Source organism: Bos taurus, chromosome 14 (genome assembly GCF_002263795.3).
Source record: "Bos taurus isolate L1 Dominette 01449 registration number 42190680 breed Hereford chromosome 14, ARS-UCD2.0, whole genome shotgun sequence".
NCBI lineage: Eukaryota > Metazoa > Chordata > Mammalia > Artiodactyla > Bovidae > Bos > Bos taurus.
Window position 1 is genome coordinate 26832522 of NC_037341.1, and position 19182 is coordinate 26851703.

Consider the following 19182-nt stretch of genomic DNA (forward strand, 5'->3'; position numbering starts at 1 on the left):
TCAGATCAGTCACTCAGTTGTGCCTGACTCTTTGCGACCCCATGAATCGTAGCACGCCAGGCCTCTCTGTCCATCACCAACTCCCGGAGTTCACTCAGACTCACGTCCATCGAGTCAGTGATGCCATCCAGCCATCTCATCCTCTGTTGTCCCCTTCTCCTCCTGCTCCCAATCCCTCCCAGCATCAGAGTCTTTTCCAATGAGTCAACTCTTCGCATGAGGTGGCCAAAGTACTGGAGTTTCAGCTTTAGCATCATTCCTTCCAAGAAATCCCAGGGCTGATCTCCTTCAGAATGGACTGGTTGGATCTCCTTGCAGTCCAAGGGACTCTCAAGAGTCTTCTCCAACACCACAGTTCAAAAGCATCAATTCTTCGGTGCTCAGCCTTCTTCACAGTCCAGCTCTCACATCCATACATGACCACAGGAAAAACCATAGCCTTGACTAGATGAACCTTTGCTGGCAAAGTGATGTCTCTGCTTTTGAATATGCTATCTAGGTTGGTCATAACTTTCCTTCCAAGGAGTTAGTGTCTTTTAATTTCATGGCTGCAGTCACCATCTGCAGTGATTTTGGAGCCCAGAAAAATAAAGTCTGACACTGTTTCCACTGTTTCCCCATCTATTTCCCATGAAGTGGTGGGACCAGATGCCATGATCTTCGTTTTCTGAATGTTGAGCTTTAAGCCAACTTTTCCACTCTCCACTTTAACTTTCATCAAGAGGCTTTTGAGTTCCTCTTCACTTTCTGCCATAAAGGTGGTGTCATCTGCATATCTGAGGTTATTGATATTTTTCTTGGCAATCTTGATTCCAGCTTGTGTTTCTTCCAGTCCAGCGTTTCTCATGATGTACTCTGCATATAAGTTAAATAAACAGGGTGACAATATACAGCCTTGACGAACTCCTTTTCCTATTTGGAACCAGTGTGTTGTTCCATGTCCAGTTCTAACTGTTGCTTCCTGACCTGCATACAAATTTCTCAAGGGGCTGAGAGACTTTATTTGCTGGGGGGGGGGGGGGGGGGGGGCTCAAAAATTACTGCAAATGGTAACTGCACCCATGAAATTAAAAGATGCTTGCTCCTTGGAAGGAAAGTTATGGCCAACCTAGGCAGCATATTAAAAAGCAGAGACATTATTTTGCCAACAAAAGTCTGTCTAGTCAAAACTGTGGTTTTTCCAGTAGTCATGTATGGATGTGAGAGTTGGACTATAAAGAAAGCTAAGCACTGAAGAGTTGATGCTTTTGAACTTTTTGGTGTTGGAGAAGACTCTTGAGAGTCCCTTGGACTGCAAGGAGATCCAACCAGTCCATCCTAAAGGAAATCAGTCCTGAATATTCATTGGAAGGACTGATGTTGAAGCTGAAACTCCAATACTTTGGCCACCTGATGCAAAGAGCTGACTTATTGAAAAACACCCCGATGCTGGGAAAGATTGAAGATGGGAGAAAAAAGGGATGACAGAGGATGAGATGGTTGGATGGCATCACCAAACCAGTGGACCTGAGTTTGGGTAAGCTCCAGGAGTTGATGGAGGACAGGGAAGCCTGGCATGCTGCAGTCCATGGAGTTGCAAAGAGTCAGGCATGACAGTGACTGAACTGAACTGAAGTTTTTCCATGTCACTTCAAAGGAAATGGGATCCCCTGATGGGCATGTGGTCACCTTGCCCAGGACAGATCTATAAACACTCCAGCTTAATGATGCAACTCTGAATGCTGTCACCTCGAATTAGTGGAATATGAGGTATATTGATATCGTCCAGGTCCTAAATGGGAGATACACCCAGTCAGCCACAGCAGTGATGCTGCAACCTGTGACCTTGGTTCCCTGACTCTCTCCAAGAATCCTCAAAATGACAACAAGAAGAGGAACACATCTGGTGGTGGTCAAGGCAGAGAAGGACTGATCAACTCAGAGATACAGTTTGTATACCATGTATACCTTTTTAGCTGGCTTACTCATTTAGACTTTTGAGGAAACTAATGCTGGAATTTATAAATGTTTAACTATGTGGTTGTGTGGTTTCTCAAGTGCATACTGTTCCTTAAAGAACTGGATGTTTGCTATGACCCAAGTGAAATAGAAATTGAAACTAAAGTTGGAAACTCAATTTCAACTAAGGGCGTATTCTGTAATTCCCATTTTGGCTGTGGCTGAGATGTATAATGGAAAAAACAGGGACCTTTCAGAGATGGTGCCAGGGGTCACAGAGAACAAAGGAATAAGAAGGTTTCCCCAGAGATCAGAGTAAGGCTCTAATAAAAACAAACAAACAAACAAAAAAAACAAACCCTCTAACTCCCAGTGGAGGAGGTCTTAGCCACATCTGCTTAGTGTGATTTCAGAATTACTGGGCTCAGTGACTGCCAGGATCCTTCCCTTTCTAACTGGGAGTATTTGTGTGGTTACCCTGTTCCTCTCCTACTGTTATATGCTGGGTATGTTGGCAGAAGGGGTTGCAAATAATTTGCATTTTTATTCATCTTTAAGACAAGAGGATCACCTCTGGATCAGAGAACTCCATAAAACCTGGAGATCTGAACTTGGACCTGGGTGTAGTGAATAAATGAATCTTTGGGGATGGGCTGAGTACATTCTGTGTGTAAGAAGGGAACTGAGATACTTTCAGGAACCACAAGGGTAGACTGTTGCATAAACATTGACTGCTCGCCAAATACCACTGTGCTCACACACATTATCCAGCTCCCTTTGACACAGGTGACTTGTTCTGGCCAGTGGGCTGTGAGCAGAAAAGAAGTGTGCTCCTTGTTCTTTCCAGCTGTGCCAATTCCTCACCTGGCCCTTAGGTGACTACACAGAACAGAGCTCCATTCTTCCCTGACCCCCAAACCCATGTTAACAAAGGAGACACTGTCATGGAAGCCACTGGCAGTGCGGAGTTAATTTGCATTACCTAGCCTATCCTGACTAAGACAAGCTCAAAAACTTCAAAACTGGCCTGCATATTAGATAGTAAAAATAACAATGACAATCTCTTATGATAATATATTAAGATGTACAGCACAAAGCATACATAAGGAGAGCACATAAGGAGAATAAATTATTCTCATGGCTAAGGAAAATATTTTTACTTTTGCAATTTGATCTTAATCTGTATACATTACCCAGTCCTTAAACATCTAATTGCCTAGAAATGTGCTATTTTACCATTGTAATATCATCTTAACATCACTCTTATACATACTGATGTTTCTCTGAGTATTATCCCACCTGCCTGGACTCTCAGACTTCAGTGCACTCTCACATGGATACAGCTTTCGTCTGTCACTAGCCAACCAACAGCAAGCCTCTTCCCCTTAACCAAACCTAGACCACAGCAAATCCAACATTAACAGGGTCCTTTAAGACAGTGCTGGTGGCTCAGATGGTAAAGAATCCGCCTGCAATGCCGGCTACCTGGGTTCAATCCCTGGTTGGGAAGAGCCCCTGGAGAAGGAAACGGCTACCCACTCCAGTATTCTGGCCTGGAGAATTCCATGGACAGAGAAGCCTGGCAGGCTACAGTTCATGGGGTCGCAAGAAGTCAGACATGACTGAGTAACTTTCACTTCACTTTAAGGCAGTGCATAAATGAGTAACTGATTTGGCAATGTCAGGTATGAGGTCAAGGACCATGAGGGATGCTTATGAGCAGATAAGCAAACTAGACTTGAACCCAAGGGGGCAGGGAGGTACCCTGCAAACAAATATTTAGGCAGCTGAGAAATCTGAGAAGCTGAAAGAGAGGATGAGCAGAACATGCAGTGTATCAGGACAATTTCAATAAGTGTGACTAAAGAAAACAAACCCATCACAGATGCCTCTGGTTAGCAGTTATCAAGAGAAAGCTCTGAGCAAAGATAATTTGGATCCTGGAAACAAAAAGATCCAACACAATGAAGACATATCTACTTAGGAAAGGGCAGTTGTTCTTATAAAGAAATTTTAAGTGTAGAATGGTATTATCATAAGCATATCATAAACACAAGGATAATACCCTTAAGTATAAAGTAAAATGGTACCCTTTCAGTGGCACTTTGGGAAGAAGTTAATCTAGTAATATAGTGAATTTATCTATTCTAATCATAAATAAGGGCTTCCCTGGTGGCTCATTAGTAAAGAATTTGTTTGCAAAGCAGGAGACCACCTCCCATGCAGGAAACGCAGGTTCAACCTCTGGGCAGGAAAGATCCTCTGGAGAAGGAAACGGCAACACTCCAGTGTTCTTGCCTGGGAAATCCCATGGACAGAGGAGCCTGGCGGGCTATAGTCCATGCGATCACAAAAGAGTCAGACATGACTTAGTGACTAAACAGCAACAATTACAAACAGTTAAAAAAACACACACACATTTTTTCCACTCTGATCAGTGCAAGGAAAATTTAAAACTGTTTAAAAAAATTTCAGAATAAAAGACTATAAGGTTTTGTGGTTACTTTGCCTCATCTCTGTGGGCCCTATTACTCGATCAAACAGGTGTACTCTGGGTTTATGATTCAGCCTCTTATAAGTGGGGAGAATTTTCTTCTAAAGATTTCTCAGGAAGGGAAGTACACACAAACTCACATATATGATTTTGTTTCTACAAATACAAATAAAACTTGGCGAGGTTATTACCAATATCATTCAAAAGTCACAATTGATAGTGGGAAAAAAATAAAAAACCTGAAAGAGAACACCATATGAGCAAAGGTAGACAAAATCATCTGGAACTTTGAAAAAGTCTTATGTCATAGGCTAACTAAATACTTAGGTCTTGGCTTATATTCCCATCACTGGTTATAAAACAGATGAGAAGAAGGATAGTTAACATTAGCATTACAGAAGAAAGGAAAGTCCAAAAAGCTTTTAAAGAGATCATGATCAAGAAGAAGTGAACAGTATTTGACTGCAAATTAATTAGAGAAAACCTTTTTCTCCTAAAAAGTTTCCATTTGGTGCTAGTTTGCATGTCATGTCCATGATTAACTATACCTTTGAAGATCTCCCTTTGATTGAGCTAATACGTGATCAAAACTCAGCAACAACCTCAGATCATTTTGCTGTACTATACCTTTCTAGATAACTTTCTACACGAAATTCATAGCTCTATAAACTTTAAAAGCATATCTGTATGTAGGGGTTATGTCATTCATTCATTCTTCTATTCCTCAAATATTTATTGAACTTATGTGACATTCTGGCATGCTTCTAGGTGGTTGGGAAGCATTGGTGAACAAGACAGACAAATTTTCTACCACATGGTGCTTATATTCTATTGGAAAGAGAGATATTAAACAGAGAAGTAAATAAATGCTATACCCAGAGTTGGAAGAATTATGACTATTTTAAATCTCTATGAAATATATGATTAAAAAGACTGCATTAAGATATTTAATGTTTCTTTTCTTTTTTTTTTAGTAAATATGAAAACTGTTTAATGGGGTAACTGTATTTGGTATTGCTTCTTTTTAACTTACCATTTTGCAAGCATGTTTCTTTGTCTATAATAGTGTTCAAAATACCTTTTTAATAGCTTCAAACATAATAGGCTATATACAAAAATGTGATGCTTTTATTATTTTTGACAATTTCTATGGTCATAAAATAAATGTATGTACATAAATCCTTATATGCATATCTGATTATATCCCCAGGATAAGGTGCATAAAGTAGAATCATTGGGTCTAAATGTATATATATTTTATGACACAAGGTATGTTTGGAAATAGATTTATAGAAAGGTGGCACTTCCTCATCATTATCTCAACAATATGAGATATTGAGTAGACTTAAACCCTCAATCAAAATTACACTATTTTAAATTACATATCTGTGTTTATAAGAGAGGTTGATGAAAAAAATAGGTTTACAATGCATTTACCTTTCTTTAGTGAATTCCTTGTTGTATGTTTGTTCTCCTTTTTAATCTTAGACTGATAGTATATTTCTTTTGATATGTGAGTTATTTTATGGATGAAACATATTTGTTGCAATTTTTTCCAAGTGGTCATTTATATTTACTTTGTTATGATATTTTTAACATTCAAAAGTATTCTTATGCACTCAAACTTATTGCCCTTTTTTCTTTATGATTCCTTCTGTTCCTCTGGTGCTTAGAAAGCCTTCCTTATCCTGAAATCAGTAAATATATTTCTCATGTTCTTCCAGCTTTTTTTTTATTATTATTAAATTTTACTTTATTTCGCTCTTTAATCCAGGTGGAATTAATTTGGTACGATGGGACTTTAATTTGAATCTTTTCCAAATCGTTCATTTTCTTACCACAATTTCTTAATGAAATAATCCATCCTTTTCCCCATAGGTTTGTGGTACTTTTTCATCTGTTACATTTATACACACACACACACACACACACACACACACACACACACAGATTCTCTTTCAGCGTTTGCGTTAATTTGTTTAAAAGGTTCTGTTTTTAAGGTTTTGTGTGTGGAAGCGGGAGGGGGTGATTAATGGTAAGTACTTTTTGTCCCACATGTTGTAAAATTGCAATAATTCTCCGTATTGTCTTGACGGAACCTCGGGGGAGAGCAAGGGTGTGGAGGCATTTAGGACCCAGGGGAAAGCCAAGCTCCGTATAGAAGGACAGAGTCTCGGGCGCACACGCCTCCTACCAAAAATCACAGCCCCTTGGAGCCGGGGCTCTCATTCACAGCTTTCTAGAGAAATCTGAGCCCGAACCTGCCAGAATAGGGGATCTCACCCACTCAGCTCAGCACCGAGGACACCTGCAGAAACACATTACCAAAGCAAGGCTGGGCGGCCGTGTGAAGGTATTTGTTGCCTTTTTTCTCCCTTCTGTATTTGCACCGCTTCCCCGCCTTTCCCCGCTCCTGCGATGCCATGGCTGCGGCGTTTCAGCACTTCGGTGCGTGGACAGCTCCCACCTGCAATCCCTCCGCACACCATCCCTCTCGCACCCCACTCTCACCGCCTCCGTGGTCCATCCTCCTCCCGGCGCCCGCTCAGCCTGCGCTCCTTACACCATCAGCACCCCCATCTCCACCATCACCGTCATGATCTCCATCATCACCAGCGCCGTAACTACCGTCAACACAACTGTGTCTTGTCACTTAGACAAAGCCGGAGGTCCGCAGGATAGAGGAAAAGAGCCCAAGTTTTCAGGCATGGAAAGCAAAGTTCAGGTAGACTACAGCCCTGAAAACAAAGAGAGACGCCTGCTTGAGAGAAAGGGAAAGTGAAGACAGGAGAGAGAGCCCCCAGGCAGGGGGACAGATGGGGTACTTGCCAGACACCAGCAGTTAGCCAGCTGCCTTTCAGCAGATTAGGGACTGTTTAGTTCAGGAAATTAACATGGCCTGGGGTATAGTATTATTCTGGTGAAATAGATGTATACACTCAATCCGAGTTTCTGGTTTTCCAATGGAGAATCACCAGGAAGCAGGGTGGGGGTGACTGATGACTCACATTCACCCACATGCCAGTTTTCTTCCTAAGCGTTTATGGCAGAAACTCCAGAATTAAGTTTTTTTTTTTTTTTTTTACTAAAATGTCTTGTAAAATGGAGACCCCAAAGGTTAACTCTGTGGCTAGAATGAAAATTAAAATGATGATGATGATGATGATAATAACCTAACAAATAGGGCTTTTGTTGGAAAGTGTTATTTGTCCAAATATCTCTTCCTGTCTACTTATTTAATTTCAATTTTCTGATCTTAAACCTCTTTTTGAAGCAGAGAAGATAGATCCTTTGCCCAAATGGCCAAAGTGGTAATGATATTCAGAGCAGATGGTCTGGCTTTGTTCATCCTAGTCAAGGACCGAGTCAGATTTGGAAGGCGAGATTTTTGTGTGCTTTCTCAGTAATTAGGTGATAACACAATTTTCGTATAATAGTAAAGGGTAATAAATAGACTGAAAAAAATTGAAAAGGCATTTTATGTTAACTGTGTTCTACCAGGTTCTGCTTTTAGAGTACTAAGATTTTCTCTCTCAGCTGAAAGGAAGCTGGGGTCTTCGGATATCTTGAAGGTCCAAACCCAAGTCCTAGCACCTCTTTGATTTAACCGGGTTCATCTGTTTTATAAGAGCCAACATATCTCAGAAAATAAGTGCCTGAGCCTGTCATAAATAAGAATCTTTTGGTGGGTACTCATTTAATTAGTTATTACTGAACAGTAAAATGTTGGGTTTTTAAAGCAAATTGTTTTTCATAAAATCAACATCTTTATTAAAAAAGAGATGGATCATATTTGCATATGGCAATAATGTCAGTCACAAGTAACAACCAAGTTTAAAGCAGAGCACAGTAAATGTTGATTAAAAATTGCCCCTATACATTTATTCTGTCTCTTTAAAGAGAAAAAGCAGCAAGTCGTGTCTAAATCAGCTTGCTCATCATCAGAGGCATTGTAAAACAAGCAAACAAACAAAAAAATCCTCAGAAACAAGTATCTATCTGCTGGAAGAAGTTTTGAGGAAAAAATCATACCAAATACTCTTCTTAAATGAGGAATAGTAGTATTTTGTCAAAAGCTGTCTACTGCTGTTAATTAATTCTATCTGCACCTAAAATTGGCTCACTTTTGAACTCAAATCAATAAAACTAGCAAAAATACCTGGTGAAATGGATTTTAGGGAAGAAGAAAATCTGGTCATCCATGTATTGTCCTTAGATTGGTAATATCCACTGTAAACTGGACCCCTCAGGGCCCCAAGCAACCAGATTCTTAAAACTCCTTCCCTTCCCTTATATTTCTGCAAAGAATGGTTCCACTCAGGCAATTTTAAAAAGTGTACATATAGCCAGTTTTAGCTGCTTTGAACCAGAAACTCAGGCCAGGAATCGACTGTCTTCAATGCTACTTCTTCCTGTACCTAATACAATTTCCTGGGGCTGGGGAAATTGCAGAACAATGCTGCTTCAGTGAGATTTACAGGCATCTGTCTCAGAAGTGATGCCTTTCTTTGACTAAATATTATACCGAGTTTACTAATTTTTATGGAGTGCCACTATCCTGGCTTCTCCCTTCTTTTCTATTAAGTGCTACCTTGCTTTTTTTCATAATTACAAATACAACTTTCTCATTTATATGATGGATTTAAAGGTGAACAGAAAACATATTTTCCAGCAAAGTGGCATCATACATTTGCAGACATGTTCACAGAGAGGTGTATCTATTAGAGTCATGGAATATAAAGCTGGAAGGGGCTTCAGTTCCAAAAGGGGGGATCTAGAACTCTTCAGAATGGGTGGTGTCTGCTCATTTCTGCAGGCTTTACAAAGGGACACCTTTGTAGCCTTGAGGAGTCTACTAATGATTTTACATGTTTCTCCAGCAGAGCCATCCTTAGTAAATGGATCCATGCTCACTTGGATATTCTCTGCTTTCCTGTTACACAATGACCCAAACGAGGTAACATAGATGAGTGTGTTTACAAAGTATGAAATCTGGTCACGTGCAGTCAGCTCAGAAATACCCCTCAAGCCAATAGAGATTTTCTCCCCCATTACATTTTCTTCCAATTTTGGATTCTTTCCATTATTATTCATTTTATCCAGGTTTTACAAGAATAAGCTTCAGAAGATCCACAGTATGAATGACTCTAAAACTGTAGCCTATAACGTCAGCCCCAAGTGTTACATTTCTCTAGAGAAAACTGCTTAATTTTCAATCCAAGTTTTTCTTAGCTTAATGGAAGTTTATCTTCTCTGGCTTGAAACTTCATGGATATGGGAATCAACTGGTCACTCTCCTCTCCACAAAAAGGCTTTCATTTGTTCAGCTAATAAGTTTATTATTTTTAACTACATCTGCTGACTTCCACAGCCCTTTTATTATGTTGTCTCTGGCCAGGTAACCCTATTCTCCCCCTTTATAGACCCATTATCATGTGAAAATATCTGTGTGGGAGGCTAGTTTTCTATGAGCTTTTCTTCTTCCTGACTTCTGAACCAGTAGGAATTTCCCCATATGTGTTTGAGATGATCCACATTTGTCTTCTGGACTCTTTTAACTAAATACCCACTTTGCAGATACTGTGCATACAACTTTCTCCATCTCTTCTCCCTAAGATTGTGCTGTGTGCTGTGCTCAGTTGCTCAGTCATGTCCGACTCTTTGCAACCCCATGGAACGCAGCCTGCCAGGCTCCTCTGTCCATGAGGATTCTCCAGGCAAGAACACTGGAGTGAGTTGCCATGCCCTCCTCCAGGGGATCTTCCAACCCAGGGATCAAACCCAGGTCTCCCACATTGCAGGTGGATTCTTTACAGTCTGAGCCACCAGGGAAGCCCCTCCCTAAAAATTATATCATGTCAATTCAGTCTGTGTTATTGCTCAAACATCTTATATAAAGTTCCATACCTGTGTATGTGTCAAGTCCATAGTGTATACAGTGTTCACTATTTTGTAGCTCTGGAGGAAATAAGAGAGAATTTGTGGCAGTTGGGAATGCCAATCCCAGGCTCTGTAATTAAAAGGCATTTTGTCTAATGTGTGGGCTTTCCAGGCAGCTCAGCAGTAAAGAATCTACCTGCAAAGCATGAGACGAGTTCAATCCCTGGGTCGGGAAGATCCCCTGGAGAAGGAAATGGCAACTCATTCCAGTGTTCTTGCCTGGGAAATCCCATGGATAGAGGCACCTGGTGGACTATAGTCCATGGGGTTGCAAACAGTTGGACATGACTGAGCACGTGCACACACCACAAACTGCCACTACTTCAGTTAAAAACTTTTCTATCTAACACAATAAAGAGGCTGAAAAACCTCATTCCTTCCTTACATATTGTCTTTCCCTTTAACTCCTTGTATTACTTGTTCCAAGGCAAACTAAAAGGATAACAATTTTATAGATTGTCCTAGAACAGGACACCATCTTTTGTCAAGCATGTTCACTTCATCTGAGTCCCAGTCTGTTCTATTTCTGCTCCGGCATCTATTGTGGGTAGAAGTTCGGGACGCAAAGAGTCGAACCCGACTGAGCAACTTTCACTTTCACTTTTCAGCATCTCTACTCTGATAGAACTCATTCCAATTGACTTTTATTCTTTCTTAAGAGCAAGACCAAATGGGACAGATGACTGTGTGCTTAGTTGCTATTCTAAAGGGAGCCAAGGGATTCTATATAAGGAATATTTATGTGGCAAGGGTAAGCCCTGGGGTAGGACTGAGCTAAAGGTGATAGAACGTTGACCATAAGCCAGAGGCTAAATTCTAGCCATACTACACTTTCAGATGATTAAAGGTCTCCCCTTTGTCCTTCCAGATGACTTGCCTGCCCCCGGTACAGATAGCTCTTTTCTGCAAGTTGGTGAATGTTAGATAGAGAGTCAATGGACTGGTGTCCAATTTATTACTCACAGGGCTTGTGTTCCTTTGCCATTACTTATGCAGACAAGTCCTACAAGCACTAATGTGTGTGTTAGTCTCTCAGTCATGTTCAACTCTTTGTGACCCTGCGGACTGTAGTCTGCCAGGCTCCTCTGTCCGTGGAATTCTCCAAGCAAGAATACTGGAGTGGGTTGCCATTCCCTTCTCCAGGGGATCTTCCCAATTCAGGGATAGAACCGAGGTCTCCTGCATTGCAGGCAGATTCTTTACCATCTGAGCCACCAGGGAAACCTAATGGTCAATCTGAAATTCATCATTTGGAAATCAGACTCCTTCTTGGTCAGCACCATCGAATGTTGTAATCAACCAACCTCTGAGATTTAAATATAGGCTCCATTGGCAGTAAGGAAGCATGTTATCTTTCAGGAAAGATTTCAAATAGAATTGTACTTGAAAAAAAGATTTTTGCTCATTGTGACTTTTGATTTTGGTTTTGATCTATCAGCCAGATCTATTTTTATGTTATTCAGTGTAAAAATTCCTTTCAGCATTTCTAGGGGGAAATGCATATTCCATGAAAAAAGTAGAAGTGAGAATTTAGAAAGGTGAAGATCCATAAGTGTTCACCTAATTCAATACACACTAAAAATTCTGAAACATATCTTTCACATTTATTGATGGCTGAGGTAGTTAATTAGACTCTCAAGTGAAAAGTTTTATCACTGAGGTTCATTCTTCATTTTTTTCTTAGAAGAGAAACTCACAAAACAAATATAGGTATAGTTTCTAATCTTACATTTGTATTAATATAAAGCTATGTGTACTTAAAATTGTTCTTTGTATTACCTAGAACATCCCGAAGCAATAGATATTTGATGTTTTGTTCATTGTTATTGATGTTCTCATATTTCAAATAATATTTAGAATTTATAGATTTCATCTTTCTGGTCATGACAACAACATACTGTTTCTTCCCAAATTTGGCCAATTGTGGTCAAATTCCCAAATTCTTCCCAATTTGGCCACACCCCTTAATCACTCTTCCTGAGGATTGATGGGGTGTAGGTCTGTGCCTATTGTGAGAATGAACCCGAGAGCATTAGTACCCAGGCTGGTATAGAAAAAGCACCTTTTCTGAGTCAGGGTTGGACAGTGAACAGAACATGATCTTCAAGTCAGGAAGACTTGGGTGAGTCTTTGTTCTTCCATCTATACTTACTCTACCTAAATCTCATATTTATCATTTTATCTGATGAGTAATAATCCAGGTTTAAAGGTTGTGTGGAGATTAGACCACATAATATCAAAGTCCAAGGTATGTAACAAATAGTCAACACATGTTTGTTTTTTCCCTCAGTTTTAACACTAGCTCATTATCTGACTTAATACCTGGTGTTAGGTGTTCTAAGCTCAGTATCTTTTTATTTTCTTGGACACACTAAAAGTGTGGTTTCAACAAGAATATTACAGTAAATGTAAACCAGAGCTTTTCATTTTCAAAGCACTTTTACCTACATCATTTCACATGGTTCTCAGAATCTCCTAAGGAATTATCTTTATTCCACCTATTGTGGGATCATTGTAATGATGAAAAAAGATAAGTGATGTAAAATGCTTTGAAATAATACTTATGCATATGTACATATTTGTAAATAAGACATGGTTATTATTATTCTGATTGTTTCCACTATATTTAATGTATGTTTCTAAAGATAATGAAATAAGTGAGAATAATAGATTATAAAGTAACTGAAATAGATTTTATTTGAATTATACTTTCTGAAATGATTTTCCACCTAGATTCCTTGGTGCATAAAGACTACGGTATGTGTTTATAAGTGTGTTTATGGGCAAATACACTTTCTTAAACTGAATTCTATATGAGGAAATATACAGATATATATTTTTTTCTAATGGAAATTTGAGATGCAGTATAAATCTGGAATCTGCGGATGCCATGATTTAAAATATCATCATATGAAGACTCTTCTTTTCTCCTCCTCATACAAAAATACCACTATCTGAATTTCTAGCTTGTTAGAAAAAGCATGGATTAGAGACGGAAGTAAACTCCTACCATGGGCTCCTCAGAGACTGTACTGAGCTACTCTTCGTGTATCTGGAACAATCTCTAAACAAAAGAATCATTTAGGACCCAATCGGAAGTGGAAGAGGAGTTTCTGAGGCTCATAGGAACCCACCAAAAGTGTCCCTTTGACGTTATCAAACACATTTCAATACCTGGGCCACGCTTGGGACTCTACTAGGAATGCCAAAGTATCAGTCCTTCAAACAGAGTGTCAAGGCTTCTGACTTGTCATTCCCAGTGTCAAGCCCTAGGAACATACATAAAGAAAGCAAAAATCAATGATGGCTTGAAAAGTCACAGATAGCTAGATTTTAAATAGTCCATCTGCCAATGAAAAATGAGGACAAGATGGTAACCGCACATTTGTACAGTCAGATGCTAGGCTACCTAAAACTGTCTATTAACCCCATAGGCATATTTAAGCTTATATAAGAGTAAGGCCGGAAGGGATTTCAGGAAAGGAGAGCAAGGTTCTGAGAGTGACGGTAACTAGCTGAAGGTGACAGAGGTCTTAAGTAGTAAATATTAGAACCTCTCTGCTATATATAAGGATAGAAGAGCACCATAGTAAGGAATATGGGACTTTAGAAATATAAGCTTAAACCCAGTTCTGCTTCTTGGTAACTGTGTAACTCTGGGAAAGTCATTTACCATCTTCTGTGCCTATCTCCTCATCTGAAAAATGGGGACAATAATATACTCATCTCATAAAATTGAGCTAGTAAATTCCCAGGTGGCACAAGTGGTAAAGAACATACCTGCCAATGCAGGAGACATGAGACGTGGGTTCCGTGGATCCTTGTGTTGGGATGATCCCCAAACAGGAGGAGGAAACACAACCCACCCCAGTATTCTTGCCTGGAGAATTGCATGGACAGAGGAGCCTGATGGGCTACAGTCCATGGGGTGGCAAAGAGTTGGACACAACAGAAACGACTTAGCACACAGCACAAGAATTAAATAATATACCATGTAAAAAATTAGAGTACGCAAGTGTCTGGGACATAACAAACACAGTGATAATAAATACCAAATTAAAGCAATTCTTATTATACCACCAGGACAAAAACCACTCTGACTTCTTCAGGTGATATCAAGTCCAATGTATTCTTTATAGTTGTTTGACCAATTCAGAAACATTGAATGAGAACCAAATCCTTTGTGTGAACAAAAAATATCACAATTAAAAATGCTATATCTGAAGAACATTCTTGTATAGCACAGTATTTTTAGTACCTTAAATATTATTGATGGAAGTTATTATTTAAGTAGAAGTCTATTCAGATTTCTGAACTGAAGGATTTGACTTTAATGGAAAATGTCTATTTCATCCTAAGCATGAAAACTGGTGACCCTGGCTTGGGCACTCTCTCCAGCAACTCTCACTGTATGCTGAGCACAGAATAAAGATATAGAGCGGAGCAAATTTATTTCAGAGATTATAGATTGGAGGCATAACTATGTGTAGATGTGGGCCATGAAAAATGCAGCTTCAACTCTCCCCCTGAACCCATTGTAATTTATCTTGGAAACGTTGTTGAGTTCTCTGAACTGTAAGGTAAGGAAGTTGCTCCCAGCAGCTTTAAATATTCTGTCAGGGACCAGCCTTTGCTGTGCTTTGTACTCTGAGCACATTGTGCCAAGGTTGGAACCCTGAACCTCACCCAGAATGCTTCAAAGAGGCAAAGATCTGAAGTACAATGTGCCTAGGCTAACTTCTTCTAGGAACAAATTACTTTGTATATAAGGAGGGAAATGAAGGCAGCTGCAACACCTTTTAGGAAAACATTCCTTGAGGTACAGAAACAGAAGGGGAAACCACTTACTCACTCAGTGAACCAACATTGTGACTACTTTATGCATTTGTTCTATATGGATGTATACATACGGCGCCTACTTAGTGCAGGCACTGTCCCAGACACTGAGGCTAGGCAGTAAACACAATGTAGAGTCTCTGCGCATGGCACAAACCCTCTGTGTGTCAGAGACTGTGCTGGGGAAACACAAATGATTAAGATCAGGTAATTAGGGAGATTCTGAGTGAGGAGTTTGGAGTAAGGAGGGAAAGGGAAACTGGTGATAAGTGTCATTTTGGTAAGGGTGAGGGGACTACACATGACCTCTGAAGGGGAGAGAGAGTTCCTGGGTGGTGACTCCTTCAGTGATGACGCCTTAAGGGTAAGAGGAGTCAGTCAGTGGTTGTTCTAGACAGAGGGAGCATCTTTGTCCAAGGCCCAAGGGCTAGGGAAGAGACCACAAGTGTCTTGGTGTGGCAGCACGGATGGATGGTGAGTCTGGGGACACAGATGGGGACCAGAGTTTCGGAAACCAGGTCCATGTCACAGGGTTTTATATTTCATCCTAGAACAACTGGAAGCTATTGACTGATGCTGATCAAGGAGTGACGTGGGGGGCTGGGATGAATTGGGAGATTGAGATTGACATATGTACACTATTGATGCTATGTATAAAATAGATAACTCATGAGAACCTACTATACAGCTCAGGGAACCCTACTCAGTGCTCTGGAGTGACCTAAATGAGAAGGAAATCCAAAAAAGGGGGGATATATGAATACATAGAACCGATGGACTTTGCTATACAGTAGAAAAGTAACACAACTTTGTAAAGCAGCTATACTTCAGTAAAAATTAGTTTTAAAAAAGGAGTCACATGAGAAGATTTCAATTTTAATACAAAGAATGGACAAGGGAAAGTCAAGGTTGGCAGCAAGGATACCATCGAGAGGATATTGCAGGACTAAACAGATGAGTGGTGACGTGGTCTAAACAAAGACCGTGAAAATGGATGGAAAGAATTGGGAAGATCTGAGAAATATTATGGAAGTGATTGCCTGAATGTGGGCAGTAAGGGAGGGGATGGAATAATAGTTGACGCCCAGGCTTCCAGCGTGGGAAATGACACAGATGATGTCAGTCAGTAAGAGGGGGAGGTGGAAAGCAGATTCAGGATAAGGAACTATGATGAATTCAGTTTTGAACATATTGAGTGTGTGGGGCCTAGGGGACATCTAGGTGGGGGTGTTCAGTAAGCAGCTGGATATATGAGTACACCTGAGCATCAGGAGAGAGCTATGGACTGAAGTCACCCACATGTAGGTGGTTAAATCATGGTTGGACCCTGGAAAACAATACATAGAAGTGATGAGCACATAAGAAGATGGAGCAGGAATGAACAGAGGTTGGGAGAAAAATAGGGTGCATGGAATTACAGAAAAGAGTGGGAAAATAGTTTTAAGAAGTCATCAACATCAAATGCTAATGGGGTCACCCATACATAAGTGGGTGCTGAAATCTGTCCACTGGCAGGAGCGACAGAAAGGCCATGCACTAGTAGAGGGATCATCTGGGTTTGCTCGGCACTGTCCCCAGTTCTGCTTGTTGTCCCAGTATTATTGTTATTAGTGCCTCTTGGTGTCTAAATTTGGAAATAAACTATATGATCATCTCAGCCACTGGTTGGTGAGAGTCAAGATAGATTGCCATGGGTATGCTGTGTGCTTAGTCTCTCGGTCATGTCCAACTCTGTGCAACTCCATGGACTGTAGCCTGCCAGGATCTCTGTCCATGGGGATTTTCCAGGAAAGAATACTGTAGTGGGTTGCCATTTCCTCCTCCAGGGGATCTTCCCAAACCAGGAATCAAACCCAGGTCTCCCGCATTGCAGGTGGATTCTTTACCGTCTGAGCCACCAAGGAAGCACACAGTGGGTATCGAGGTGATTTTGAAGAAGTGAAATTGCTCAGTTGTGTCCAACTCTTTGTGACCCCGTAGACTGTAGCCTACCATGCTCCTCCATCCATGGGATTTTCCAGGCAAGAATATTGGAGTGGGTTGCCATTTCCTTCTCCAGGAGATCTTCCTGACCCAGGGACTGAACCTGGGTCTCCCGCATTGTAGGCAGATATTTTACCGTCTAAGCCACCAGGGAAGTCCAGGGAAGAATTTGAAGAGGGAGACATCAGACAAGGGAACTTTTTGAAAGAGTGTGGTGAGGTTGTTAAAGAGGGAATTTTAACATCAGATGGACATTGAACTAGATGGATTTTAAACATTCTTCCAATCCTGGGACTAGTTCATAGAGCACTATATTCCTTTACTATCTTCAGTTTTGGAATCAGTGAGAATAAAGACGTTGTTACACTTATTTTCTCACTTTCATAGCTAAATGTTACTTTTAACAAATTACTTTCCAAAGCCAACGTTTTATAAATAAAACTTTTACTATTCTACATTCATTCTTGAAAATGAATACTAATTACCTGAACCCATTTTCATCTATCACAAAGGCAATATAAAGCAGAAATGTGTGAAGTGATTATCTCCCTATAGAAATTACAGCTAGTCCTAAATTAAGTTGAAAGAATCATTTTATCTTTAAAATTATTTTGTATGATAAAGTGTTAATAATTATGTTGTAAGTAAATGTTCTGCCTATTATTGCAAATACTGTTTGATCTAGGAAAGCTAGGGGAAAAAAATACACGCCTCCAAGTTTTTTTAAACCTAATGTCTTCTGATTTTTGGTACTTCTAGGTTAGACCAAACTGATGTCTGAGAGAGCTTAAACATTTAAAATGAGAAAGATGCAAATAATGTGAGCATTTGTCTGTATACCATTTAGATACAAAAGCCCGAGGGGCTTAAAACAATCATTAAGTATGCTAATCTCTAGTTGCATCCATGTTGCTACCAACAGCATTAATTTCATTCTTTCTTATCAGTTCAGTTCAGTTGCTCAGTCGTGTCTGACTCTTTGCGACCCCATGGATTGCAGCATGCCAGGCCTCCCTGTCCATCACCAACTCCCGGAGCCTAATCAAACTCATATCTATTGCATCGGTGATGCCATCCAACCATCTCATCCTCTGTCATCCCTTATCCTCCCACCTTCAATCTTTCCCAGCATCGGGGTCTTTTCAAATGAGTCAGTTCTTCGCATCAGGCGGCCAAAGTATTGGAGTTTCAGCTTTAGCATCAGTCCTTCCAATGAATATTCAGGACTGATTTCCTTTAGGATTGACTGGTTGGATCTTCTTGCTGTCCAAGGGACTCTCAAGAGTCTTCTCCAACACCACAGTTCAAAAGCATCAATTCTTTGGCACTCAGCTTTCTTTATAGTCCAACTCTCACATCTATATATGACTACTGGAAAAATCATAGCTTTGACTAGATGGACTTTTGTTGCCAAAGTAATGTCTCTGCTTTTTAATGTGGTATCTAGGTTGGTCATAGCTTTTCTTCCAAGGAGCAAGCTTCTTTTAATTTCACGGCTGCAGTCACCATCTGCAGTGATTTTGGAGCCCCCAAAATAAGGTCTCTTACTGTTTCCATTGTTTTCCCATCTATTTCTCATGAAGTAATGGGATTGGATGCCATGATCTTAGTTTTCTAAATGTTGAGTTTTAAGCCAACTTTTTCACTCTCCTCTTTCACTTTCATCAAGAGGCTCTTTAGTTCCTCTTCACTTTCTGCCATAAGGGTGGTGTCATCTGCATATCTGAGGTTATTGACATTTCTCCCAGCAATATTGATTCCAGCTTGTGCTTCATCCAACCTGGCATTTCACATGATGTACTCTGCATATAAATTAAATAAGCAGGGTGACAATATATAGCCTTGACGTACTCCTTTCCCAATTTGGAACCAGTTTGCTGTTCCATGTCCAGTTCTAACTCTTGCTTCTTGACCTGCATACAGATTTCTTAACAGGCAGGTCAGGTGGTCTGGTATCCCTTCTCTTTAAGAATTTTCCACAGTTAGTTGTG

At 40.2% G+C, this 19182-nt stretch overlaps 1 protein-coding gene across 1 annotated transcript in view; it reads left to right on the forward strand.

Moving 5' to 3' along the window:
• Positions 1-6540: 6540 nt before the first annotated feature.
• The window catches only part of CLVS1 (clavesin 1), a 175607-nt gene continuing 162965 nt past the window's right edge, over positions 6541-19182 (forward strand). The window contains exon 1 of the mRNA XM_025001621.2: positions 6541-6785. The gene's annotated coding sequence lies outside the window, so the exon portion shown is untranslated. The remainder of the gene's footprint in view (positions 6786-19182) is intronic.